This window comes from Mustela nigripes, chromosome 3 (assembly GCF_022355385.1).
Source record: "Mustela nigripes isolate SB6536 chromosome 3, MUSNIG.SB6536, whole genome shotgun sequence".
Taxonomy (NCBI): domain Eukaryota; kingdom Metazoa; phylum Chordata; class Mammalia; order Carnivora; family Mustelidae; genus Mustela; species Mustela nigripes.
In genome coordinates this window covers 123303699-123316437 of record NC_081559.1, presented here as the reverse complement: position 1 = coordinate 123316437, position 12739 = coordinate 123303699, and the positions used below count along the sequence as shown (strand labels likewise).

Below are 12739 nucleotides of genomic sequence, written 5' to 3'. Positions count from 1 at the left end.
GAATAGCATCACAGAATTCCCAAAACTACTAGTTCTTTCCAATGTCTGTGCACAGGTGGGTTTTGTGGCACACAGCACGATGTTTGATTACATGAAAGTCACTGGAAACTACGTTTATCACACCCACATTTACATCTTTGTATTTATAAATTCTCTTAACTGGGCAGAGATGGGCAGAAAAGCAAGCTGTACGTGGCTAGGGCCGCCTCATTTTACTAACTAATGGTTGAATAAAAAGGTCTTTAAATGAGGCTCTGATCAAACTCCCCTGTGAGAATTTTTGCAGCTGAATAGCCAGGGTCTGAAACAGGACAAGGACTTGCTCTCTGACTGAACTGCAGTCATTCCACACACGGGGGAGAGAGGCCAGTGCCTGCCAAACCCACAGCTTGAAAATCTGTTTATCTGCCAAACCAAATGGCTTTGTACCGCTTTTCAGTTGCTTACACCTTATTGTTAAAAAGCCGACACTGGAAACTAAATTAAAACTAGGAGCGGGACGAGATGCCTTTGAGGGAAACAAGTATTCTTTGGGGGTGCCACAGGGAGACGCTGGGATGGGCACCGATCTGCTTTTTGAGCTGGGCTGTGGGGTTGGTTACACAAGGGTTGGCCTTAAGCTGCTTTGCTACATGTACGTTAATCTCCAGTTAAAAGAAAAAGACCACTCCTGCCTGGGGAAAGCTTTTAAAAAAGCTCCCCTTTGAACCTAGGAGAAAAAATTCCATCAGTAATAGTCCTCCCTATCAGTATCGGTGAGTACGTGGCCAGAAAAAAAAACAGCATGATCAAATCAGAAAGCACCTTTTAAAGCTATCTAGTCCAACCTGTTCTAAAAGGTCCTGCAGGGGACCCAATGAGGGTCCTGGGTGGCTCAGTCGGGTAACGGTCTACCTTCTGTTCAGGCCATGATCCCAGAGTTTCAGGATCAAGCCCTGTGTTGGGCTCCCCGCTCCGCAGAGAGTCTGCTTCTCCCTCAGACCCTCTCCCCTCTTCGGCTCTCTCTCTCTCAAATAAATAAATAAAAGATATTAAAAAAAATTTTTTTTAATTGTGATAAAATACACATATTGACATCTTAACAGTTCTTAAGTGTTCAATTCAGCAGCATTAAGCTCATTCCTCTTGTGTTACTATCACCACCATCCACTTCCAGAACTCCTTTCATCTTGCAAAACTAAAACTCTAAAGCTGTTAAACATATACTCCTGTGTCCTCCTCCCCCAGCCCCTGATAACCACCATTCTACTTTCTGTCTCTATGAATCTGACTTCTCCAGGAGGACCTCAGGTGAGCGAAATCATACAATACAGTTGGTCCCTGACCTATGATTTTTATTTTTTACTCTACAATGGTGCCAAAATAATATGCATTCAGTAGAAACTGCACCTGGAATCGTGAACTGGGATCATTTCACAGGCTAGCAACAAGTAGTACATAATTCAATACATTACATGAGATATTCAACACCTTATTATGAAAGAGACTTTCATTAAATGATATCGGCCAATGTTAAGTGTTCTGAGTACATTTCAGGCAGGCGAGGCTCAGCTCTGAAGTTCAGCAGGTTAGTGCATATGAAATGCATGGGTTTATTTGGATGTAACTCCAACTTAAGTCAGAGAAATCTGTCTTTGTCCTTTTGTGACTGGCTCTTACCCTCTCTTAACCCTCCTATTCTATTCTCGCAAGGTTCATCCACCATTTAGCACATGTCAGAATGTTCTTTTTAGGGCTGAATAATATTCCAGTGTATGTACATCCCACATTTTGTTTGTCCACGCATCTGCTGATGGACACTTGGGTTTCTTCCACCCCTCAGCTCTTGAGAATAATGCTGCTATGAACACAGGTGTACAAATAATCCTTTGAGACCCTGCTTTCAATTTTGGGGGTGTATATACCAAAATAGAATTGCTGGATCATATGGTAATTCTATGTTTAATTTTTTGAGGAACTGCCGCCATGTTTTCCACAGTGGCTGCACCAACCCACATTCCCACTAGCAGTGCACAAGAGTTCCAGTTTTTCCACATCCTCACTGACACTTGCTATCTTCTGGTTTCTGTTTTTGTTGTTCTGATAGCAGCTATGTAATTTCTTTTGATACTAACGATTTCACGGCAACCACTGACTCTGTGCTTCACGTGTAACTAGTTCTGAATCCACTGCATCTTGGAATCCTCACAACCGGCGGGGGGGGGGGGGTGCCTGAGGCTAGCAAGGCCAGCAGCTTGTCAGCAGTCCCACAGTCAGGAAGGGACAGAACTGGAATTTGAGCCCAAAGGTGATAATTCCACATCCTGTGTTCTATCCACCTCATATGCTGCCTTCTTTCTTCCCAAAGGTATTGGTTTCTGGGCACTGATTAAGATGCCCAGGGACCTCCTGAGCAAGGTTCCTGTCCTGCCTTATGGCATATTAATTTGTCAGCCTTGTGATCGGTGAACCAGCCAGAGAGAAAAGAGTACAATAAACTCTTAAGGATAGGAATCTCACACATCCAATGTTTGTTTTCCCCAGAGCACCCACTAAAATGTTCAACACACAATACTCAATAAATAGACATTTGAAAAATAAATTGTAGTTATGGAAACCCAGTAATTACTAATAATCCCATGCCAGTCTGTGTGACTAGAGAAAAAAAGAATACAGAGTGAACAACCACATACTGTGCACATTACAAATTAGTAATCAAGATAACATAGTATTTTTCTTCCAATTTCTTGACTCTCCAGTGAGGTTTATTTTGTTTCTTTATTCCCCATTTATCTCTCACTTCTCTTCTCTTCCCCCCTTCCACTCCTTTTCTACTTATATCTTGGGACCATCTATGGAACATTACTTTGCTTTACTGATTTTGTCCATACCAAAGTACACCCATTTATGAAACAACCAGAGTAGGAGCCTCTGACCAGTTATGGCCACCCTATCAATGGGGATGGAGAAAACTTCTGCTGAGCCTTCCACAGAGAAGATGGATCCTGAAACAATCTGGGTTCTGTTAGCAAGAGAGGTGCTTGCCGGGTGGACAGGCAATCGATAATGTCCTTCCATATCCCAAAGTGACAGCCACAGCTTCAAATGTATCAAAACAGTGCTAGAAGGCAGAACTAGAAGCAGAAGGCAGAAATTATGGAGATGAAAAATTATAGCATGATAGAGAGAGCTTTCTAATACCTACAGCTGTCCACAAATGAAATGGGCCACTTTGAGCACCTTATCCTGGTCCTGGTGCTTCTCATTATGTGGCTTCCACCACCTGCATTAGGGATAAACCTGGGAAGAAACTAACATTTGAGACCTTAGGTTCAAGGGAAAGTGACTACCTGCTAAGGGTTATCTTAAGACACACCACCAGAATCTCCTCCTTCTACAAGATTCTATGATTCAACTATCAAATAACAAGGCAGAGAGGTGGCGTCAAGAGCCCAAGGGTTGACACGTGACACTGGATGGGTCATGTCATTTGTTTAATTGTATAGTCCTATCTTTGCTGAAGACTTATAACCATAGCAACAAAGTAACATTTGAGGGTCATTCACTAAAGTGTTCAGAAATTTTTTTTCTACTAGACTTTAGAAAGATTATCCACATGTAAACAAATTTAAGAAAAATTACAATTCTCATTTAGTGGTTATATTAATTCATTTGGTAATATATTCATAATAATTCATTTAAAACTTTAAAAAATAACTGAACTCCATAAAGTAAAAGATACACAGGCAGTTAGGAGATTTAATTTGTTAGAGTTTCTTTTTTATATACATTTTAATCTATTAAGTTTGGAACAATTCAAAAAGCCAATGTGACCCATTATCCAGAGAGACAACAACCAGGCTTTTGTTTAGAAAGACAAAAACCAACTCTTAACAGTGCTCATTTGATTATACTGATGACCATGAATTCCGTATTAAAATTTCATTTGAAGCCAGGGACTGTGTCTATAATACTATATGTCTGTCACTCTCTCATGAAGCCTCTCATTATTTAAGGATGCAGTCCCTTTTATTCTGTACCTACTGTGTACCAGAAACAGCATTAGGAGATTAGAACTCTGCCAATCACCACCACAGACTTGGGTATTATAAATGGTGAGCTTAAGTAACTTACCTAAAGTCCTAAGCAGGGGAACCAAGACAGGCACTCAGATCTGTTTAACTTGGAAGCCCATTTTCTTTTTACCATTTTATATTATTTCCCGTCAAATTAATCATCCCTCAAAGGCACTGAATACAACAGATGATCAGTCTGACATATCTGATTATGCAAGGTAGTTAGTTGCTGGCATCTTTGCCATTTGTCAGATACTGCCATTCCTAGTTATGGTAATTCTTCTGATAAACTAATTTATATATCATAAACATGATCCCAATACCAAGCTGCTGCTTTACAACATATTCTCCTTTTAAATATCACAGAAACTTAGACCTTAAATTAACTGCTTACTTCTTCAACAGTGCTACCATTACCAAGAGTATGTTGGGTAAGATGACCATTTAGGACTGGGACCAAATACCTAAGTGTTTGTGACTAATAGCTTACGCCTTCCAATGTCATGTAAAACAACAATAAATGTTACTTTTCGACCCCAAATTAATCTCTGTGGAAGCGCCTGTTAGCTCCTGGGCAAATCATCCACCTAATTCAGAGCAGTCAACAAGTGCTTATTATCTCTTCATCATTTGGCAGCACCATATGCAGCCAAGAGTCTAGGTAGTAAGTTGATTGTGATGGAAACAAAACTGGCTTCTCACCAAAAGGCTCCAATAAGTTTCCCTTTTACACAATAAAATCCAACATTTCATATTCTGGGCAATGATTTTCCACGCCAACTGCCACCTTACTAGAACAAGTTCTTGGGCCTTGGAATGACTCCTGAACAAATTACTCAAGAAATAAGTTCCATACTAAATACAACTAAACATAAGAAGTGGACATTCCCTTAAGAAAATGTTGTATCTGGGGCACCTGGGTGGCTCAGTGGGTTAGGCGTCTGCCATCAGCTCAGGTGGTGACCTAGAGATGGAGCCCCACCTTTCCCCCTCCCTCTGCCCCATTATGCGCACACACTTTCTTTGTTTCAAATAAATAAATAAATAAAATCTTTTTAAAAAGTAAGAAAGAAAAAGAAAATATTATATCTATTTACAACATTCATAATGCATAAATTCCTCCAGGGGCAGGTCTGCTTACAATTATATCCACACAAGAGCCATAACGGCCACTTTTGCCCCAGTGTTTTCTGATTGCTCTTCCCTTTCCCTTGCACTCACACTGGCTTCGTGTCATCACTCATTATACTGCTATTTTCAAATCATGTAAGTGATTCTCTTTTTAAAAAAATAAAGATGTGGGCACCTGGGTAGTTCACTCAGTTAAGTGGCTGCCTTCAGCTCAGGTCATGGTCCCAGGATGCTGGGGTCTTGGGGCCAAGCCTTGCATCAGGCTCCCTTTTCCCTCTTTCTGTTCCTGCTCCCACTCATGCTCTCGCTCTCTCTCTATCTGAAATACATACATACATACATAAAATATTTTTAAAAATAAATAAAAATTTTAGAAAAATTTAAAAAATTTAAAAATAAAAAGATGTACAAAAGCAAAAAAAAAAACCCCAGCATTCACCGATAACGCAGAAATAATCCCTATTAAAACTTTAGTATAATTACTGATATACATAGCTTACAGATTAGTGTCCCACCAATGCATATTTTATTTCAAAAATAGTACCATAGTTACCTACACATATGTGTTAAACCTTTTATTTTTTTTTAATTTGTTAATTTATTTATTTTTATTTTTTAAATTTTAATTCTAGTAGAGCTAACATACAATGTTATATTAGTTTCTGGTGTACAATATAGTGATTCAACTTTTTAAAAACACTTTTCATTTTAGCAATGTAATTTAATACTATGTTTAAAGATATATTCAAGGTGTTCCATTGTTATGGATGTATCTGAATTTGTATTTGCTTAATAAGTCTCCTAACGGACTGGAGCTTGTGGAATTCTGGGGTCCTCCATGGGTTTATTTATTTATTTTTCAAAGATTTTATTTATTTATTAGAGACAGGCAGAGAGAGGGGGGAAGCAGGCTCCCTGCTGCACAGAGGGCCCACAGGATGCAGGGCTCCATCTTAGAACCCTGAGATCATGACCAGAGAGGAAGACAGAGGCTTAACCCACTGAGACACCCAGGTGCCCCTCCCCCATTGGTTTTAAACTCTAATAGACTCTTCCATGCTGCTGGTCTCAAAGGGACTGCTCTGGGTAATACTACCCAATGAGCTAGAAGGAGGCATTCTTTACCAAATTGTGTTTCTTTCTTTCTCTTTTCTTCTTTGCATTCGGGCACAAGATAAAACCTATTTTTTGATGTGGGGTGTGGTCAAAGAAGCATGAAAGTCACTGTTCTATCCCCAAAAATTAGAGGATAGAGCTTAAATAATTTTAAAAATAGAACTGAACCATTATAACTAGATTAAGAAACTATTTTATTGCCTGAATATTAAAAGATTTCAAAACACCCACTAAGATTTTCACAATGGTTTCCACCATGATGAATATCAAAAGGTACATCTTTCTGATGTTGAAAATCAAGCATGGCCACCATGGGTTTCACCTCAGAAGGCTCTCCAGTGATGACTACATTCATTCTTTTCCTTCCTCCCCCTCTCTCAGGGGCAAGCTGAAAATGAACAGAGTAGAGGGTGGTAGAAAAAACCCTGAGGAAAAAGCCTCGTTCTATGGTATGGAAGGTGGGGCTGCAGGCAAATGACTGGGTCTGGGGCCTTTGAAGCAGGAGGAAGTATCACTTCCTTGCCGGCCCCCTCCCTCGGGCCTCCTGTCAGGCTGCTGGCTACAGTTCTGCTCTCCGTGACACAGCTTCCCCTTGGAAAGCAGAAGTGGTCCTCCCTCTCCAGAGGGTCTCTCTCAGACGAGCTTCTCTGTTCCCCTCACCCCCGTGGGGGTTAACATTTACAGGAAGAGCAGAGGCACCCTGAAGGCCCAAAAGCCAAGAAGAACGTCATTGCATCAGTTGGATGCAGATCACCTCACCAGTGCTGAAAAGTGGGCCCAAGGAAGTCGTGACAGCTCCCCACCAGATGTTGTACCAACAGATAGAGGAAGGAGGGCTGGAGCGACATGTTGGCAAAGACCTTTCAATCAGCATGGCTTGGGATCAAGAATGAGTTCAGATGTTCACAGAAGGGTGGGAGTGTGGGCAGACACTGCATTACTTGACTTGCCTGAGGTGTGAACTGTCAAAAGGAGAGAAGACAGATTTAAAAGACCCTCTGAGCTGCAGGAATAGCTCAGACCTCTGCCCAGTGTTCTACAAGCCAATGGGGGCAGAGCCTAGAACATTAAGAAACACCCTCTCAGGTGGATTCTGTAAAGGGATCCTCCTTATTCATATAATTTTACTGGACATCATTTATATAAGTCAGCATCACAAGAAATGAACAGTTACAACAACACAAACAAACTAATAATCTCTTCCCATAAATGCTCAGCTCCTCTTGTGTCAATTCATGGTTTGGGGACCTTGAAAGGAGACAGGCAGAGAGCTGAGGAGAGGGGCCAGAGAAGGGAGACTGGGAATACGTGAAGGTTAACAAAGACAGTCAAATAATAAAACTCTGAACGAATTCTATATAAATGAAAATGACATCCCCATGGCAAACAGAACTTTCAAGAAATAGTTTTGTGGCAGATAAGGAACGTTGACAGTACTAAGAGAAAGTGAAGCACAGAACAAGGTTGAGGAAAAAGTCCAAGAATAAAGAACAAAGGCTATATTCTCTGGCCCTGCAACTTGTCAGCATGGACGTACATTTTTAACACATCATCCCAAGTCATTATTCGAACTTGCTCTTCTAAATTACAAGACAGCCCTTCCAGCTAACTTAAGCCAAAGATATCCAAAAGAAGGTCCAAGTCTTAAAATGGGGCTGTTCCAAAAATTCTAATTCCTCAACTGGCAGATTCCCATACATTGTCTACACTTGGGCTTCTCCCCTAAATGGGAACTTACTCAAAATAAATTTCAGAAATGATGATAGCGTCAACTCAACATTTCACAATTTAAGTATCAGGAAACTGGACAGCTGTAAGAAATCTTTCAATAGTTCTGACTGGAAAAAAAAAAAAAAAGGAACTTCCTCTTGTATGTCCTTCTCTTCATCACCAATCTTTAGAGATGGTAGGCAGTGTGTGTCCATTGTAAAAGTGTGGGCTTTGAGGGGCGCCTGGCCCATAGCAGGTGCTCAGTAAAGGAATGCATACTTTAATGAGCATCTTATGGATCCTGTCTCCCCTACTTTATATTTTCACTGCAAATGATGCTCTCACTGTTCTAACCACCACACAAGGAGGCCTGCATGGTTCAGGGAAGGAACTTCTAGTCGCGGCTGCAGATAACCCTTTGGTAAAGTGTTACCTGGGTGTTTCTTTTTGAACCAGTAAGCCCTGATAGCCCCAAGACAGTCACTAGAGCTGTTTGGGCAACAGCCCATATAGCTGTCACCTTGGCTGTTACTAGGGCTACTCCCTCCCCAAGCAGGAAGCAGTGCTGAAAGGCACAGAAACTCACCTCCTGAGTATGCCTTTAATGCCCAGCTTGACGATACAATTACCAAGTCATAAAAGAAAATTACCTTGTGGTTCCCTGTTTAAAAATGTTTATTAAGTGATAATTTCTTTTATGTAATTGAATACCTATTACAGAAGCAAAGGCAGAAAAGTGGGGAACACTCTAAAGTTAGAGCCAGAAAACATACCTACTCTGCCCAGTGGTGCCACTTAACCAGGTCTATAACCTTGGACATGACACCAAGCCTCTTTTTTTTTGTACCTGTCCCTGCCTACCCTGGGGTCCATGGGAGGTTCAAATGAAATCAGAGCTCAGTATGCTTTTGAGACTGGAATCAGCAATTCTCAGGAATCGCTTCCAACAAGCAAAAGGTGTGAGCACAGTCACTGCCAGGTAGAGCCCAAGAGTGATCTGAGGCCACCTCTGTCATCAATGAGTCATTGGTCAGTGTCCCAACTAATGACTGTAGTGACCTTTCAATGTCAATACTATCCATGCCTGAGGACATGGAGGTCATGGGATCAGCAGTGTGATTGAGATGTAACAACTTTTCATACCGTAGACATGTACACATTGTATTCTTATTTATACCGATTTACATTTGTATGGGTTTATGGACAATATCCTTTAAGGTTGTTAAATTATATCTCTGTGTATTCATTTGAACCAACTGACATCTCAGATGTTTTGGTGATTTATTTTTTAATACAAATAGAATGGAACTAAGGGGGTTTTGAGAGTCATAGCTTCACAAAACTGTGGACCACTTTTCTACTAAAAAAAAAAAAATCAACAATAACACCCTGGTGTTTGGCGGGGGGGGGGGGGGGGATATTGCAAAGTCTTCATATATCTTGGCAACATCTATGACTCTAAAATAAAGTAGGTCTTTTTGATTAGATGAACTACTTTTGCAAGTTACACCTCACCACTCCAGGTCAAACCCTTGGCCCCAGGAAAACAGCAGAATAAATTGTCCTGTGTAAAGATTCCCACTTAGAACACTGACACTGGGTTAACTAGACAGTCAAAAATCCCTGTTTTAGAAACCAGGAGAGAGGCCAGAGGGCTTCAAATGCCTAAGGAACCAGCCTTGTTCCTTGGCCTTGCGCAGAGCCAAACTCAGAGCCAACCTTCATTCCCTCTTCCAAGTAAGCCTGACTGCATGATAGGCATTGGGGTTAGCTAGCGTTTTGGACAAGACAGAGCTGTTTTCAGAGAGCTTTCTCTGCAGTGGTGAAAACACTAGACACACACGGACAAATCAGAATATAACTCTGGTTACTGCTGTGAAGGAAATGTTGGCTGCATAAATGACCCAAGTCATTAACCCAACTTATTCTGTATCACAGCTCTAGTCAATGATGGGAGAGACCCAAATTTAGGTTTTCCGGCTCCTGTTCTCTCTTTCCTTACATGGGCTGACCTCTACCCTTCACTCAGGAAGAGGGTTTTACCCTACTCTGCATCCAAAGAGGCCTGGTCACCAAAAGTCCCTTGGGATCAAATTAAATTTCTTCAAGCCTCAAGACATTTATCTCCTTACCTCAAAAGGAAAATCCAGGACTAACTAAACCCCACCGTTTTCCAGCAAAGTTCGCTTCCTCAGGAAGGACTTCTGGGGACTTAGGAAATTCCTATACTCCTTCAGTGCCTGTTCCCCTTAGCTTTCACCTATACCGGGACAAATAGGTCTGCCCTCCTAAACGCTACAGGCAGCATGAGGAGCAGCCAACAAATCAGAAAAAAAGCCAAACATCCTTAAGTGCAAGTGCTCAGGGTGAGTGAGATTCCCAGACGTAGCTTCGCAGACAGCAAATCTCTGGTGTATTTATTAAGCAGCTTTACTAGGAAGGTCAGATGGCTGAATCAGACACAAAGTTCCAGCTTTAAAATCAACAAACTGCAAAGAACCAGAGAACCCTTGCTTTAATGGATAGAATTATTTGCAATGTATTAATAACAGCGCCATTTATGGAAAGCCTGTGTATGCGCTTGGGGCTTTACATGCAATAAATAGCTCCGAAGGTAAACATGTTCTCCCAGAGATGAAAAAAACCCACAAAGGTAATTTCAATAATAGGCCCAAGTTGACGTGCAGCTAGGAAACTGCAAGGCCCAGACTCAACTGGAGTTTCTGGCAAAGAAGCTGGGTGGGTTTGGGATAATTCAAACACACACACATACAAACACTCAAGGAAATACAACCAGACGACCACGTCAGTTATTAGCAGGAACGTTACAAACGCACAGCTTGGAGAAGACGCCGCGCTGGGCTGAGATAACGCCGGAAAGCGGGAACTGACGCTTTCACCCTTCCCCCAGGGCGAAGGAAAGGCAACCCCTGAATTCTTAAAATAACTCTCGCTTCCTCTCGGCGGGCTAAGGCACCGGACTGCCGGTCTGCAGGCCGGGAGGCGCCGGGCTCCACGGGAGGGTGCGCACCAGCCTTTGCCGCAGCCCCTCGACGTCACGCTCCCGCCCGGGGCTCCCGAGGAGTGGAACTGCCCGCGGGCCGGGCAGACAGCCCAAGCCGAGTCCCATCCCTCACCTCGGGGAGCCCGGAGCCCAGAGGGGAGACCGGATTGTGCAACCCGAGGAGTCCCTGCCAGGATCCCCGCCGCGCGCCCGCTCTGCGCGGAGATGGGCTTCCCCGAGGCGCACCGATAGTGGCCAGAACTGGGACCGCAACCAGCCCTCTGGTCGGCGCCCACACCTCCCACCGCCCCCGTGTGCGCCGCCGCGGGAAGGACACCTGCGGAGCTGCCCGCCCCCGCGTCCCCCGCTCTCCAGGGCCCGGCCACCCACAGGCTGGAGGCACCTGGGTGCCCTCACGGCCCGGGTCCGCGCCCGTGCTGCCAGGAGGCGGCGCGCGCTGGCGGCCACCCCAACCCCCGGCCCAGGGCCGCCCGGGCACACGGGACTCCAGCCAGTGGCACCGCCGCCTCTCCCGCCCGCCCCGCCCCGGCGCCGGAGCCCACCCCAGGGCTCGCCCTTGGGACTCACCAGCTCCGGGTGAAAGTTGCGGGGCGGCGGCGGCGGCGCTCCACGGTGACTCGAGTTCAGAGCCGGGGGCGCGACGGGGCGGCCCCGCGGGGCCCGCGCAGGGCAGGCTGCGGGCTCGGGGCCCTGGGTGGCGCGGCCGCCGCGCCTGCCGCGGGCTGGAGGCTGCAGCGCGTCGGGCCAGGCGGCGCCACGGCAGGGGATCGAGCGGCGGACTGGCCGGAGCGGCGGGAGAGGAACTGGCTGTCGCAGGGCTCCGCCGAGAGGTCCCAGCTACTTCCTGGTGCTCGGATTTGCATACTGCGCCGGGAGGGCGGGGAAGTGACCGTTTGGCCCCTGCCCAAGGTTTGGGTCTTTGGTGTGGCCGTCGCGCGAGCTTTGATGGCAGAGAAACTTAGCCTCTCATCGTGGTGCTCGAGAATGTGGAGCCGCTGGGGCCCAGCATCCTCCTGTTTCCTCCTGTTACGGGGACAGAAGGATCTTCCAAGGAGATCTCTGGAGCCTGGACGTGGTAGCCTGGCGAGAAAACCTCTCGCGTCTCCTTTGCTTCTTTAACATCCTACTCCGTATTGTCAGGAAGCTGGGTGGCCCTGGCAGCAGAGGGGGCGCGCTCTGATCCCCCACATCTGGAGTTCTCAAACAAGAGGGATGAGTTGTGCCGAGTGGGTGTTCAGGGTCTCACTGAGTTCTTAGTAATCAGTACAGAATAAGCTGCCTAAGGTTGTGCACGGGGATGTTCCGTGTGTAGAGTTGGGGGCGGAGGGTGACTATGGAGTTGAATGGCCTGTCAATTCCTCAAAACTTCGATGTCCTCCCAGGAAAATGGAGATGAGGGTGCCTACCTCGGAGGGCCACTGGGAGGATGAAATGCCTTTGTAAAGGGTTCTCACTGTGCCTAGAACACAGTGATAGTAGCTGTTACCCGTTCATTCCTGCGCTCTCTCCCTCCCGGCATGAAGCACAGTGCTGGGCACACAGCAAGCGCATAATCAATGTTTGTGGAAAGAATGAGTGCATCGTCAAGCCCATGTTCTACTCGGTAAAAGCCACATAGAAATCCAAAATTATAATATTAGTCCCAGTCACAGCGGATGACCAATTGTTCTAAGCGAGAGTCACTAGTATCCCAACATTACAC

General features: G+C 44.8%; 1 protein-coding gene across 2 annotated transcripts in view; it reads right to left on the bottom strand.

The window, feature by feature from the left end:
• LYN (LYN proto-oncogene, Src family tyrosine kinase) overlaps positions 1-11695 on the bottom strand; it is a 116555-nt gene extending 104860 nt beyond the window's left edge. For both annotated transcript variants that reach the window (XM_059394598.1, XM_059394596.1), the window contains exon 1: positions 11605-11695. The gene's annotated coding sequence lies outside the window, so the exon portion shown is untranslated. The remainder of the gene's footprint in view (positions 1-11604) is intronic.
• Between the last annotated feature and the right edge of the window lie 1044 nt (positions 11696-12739).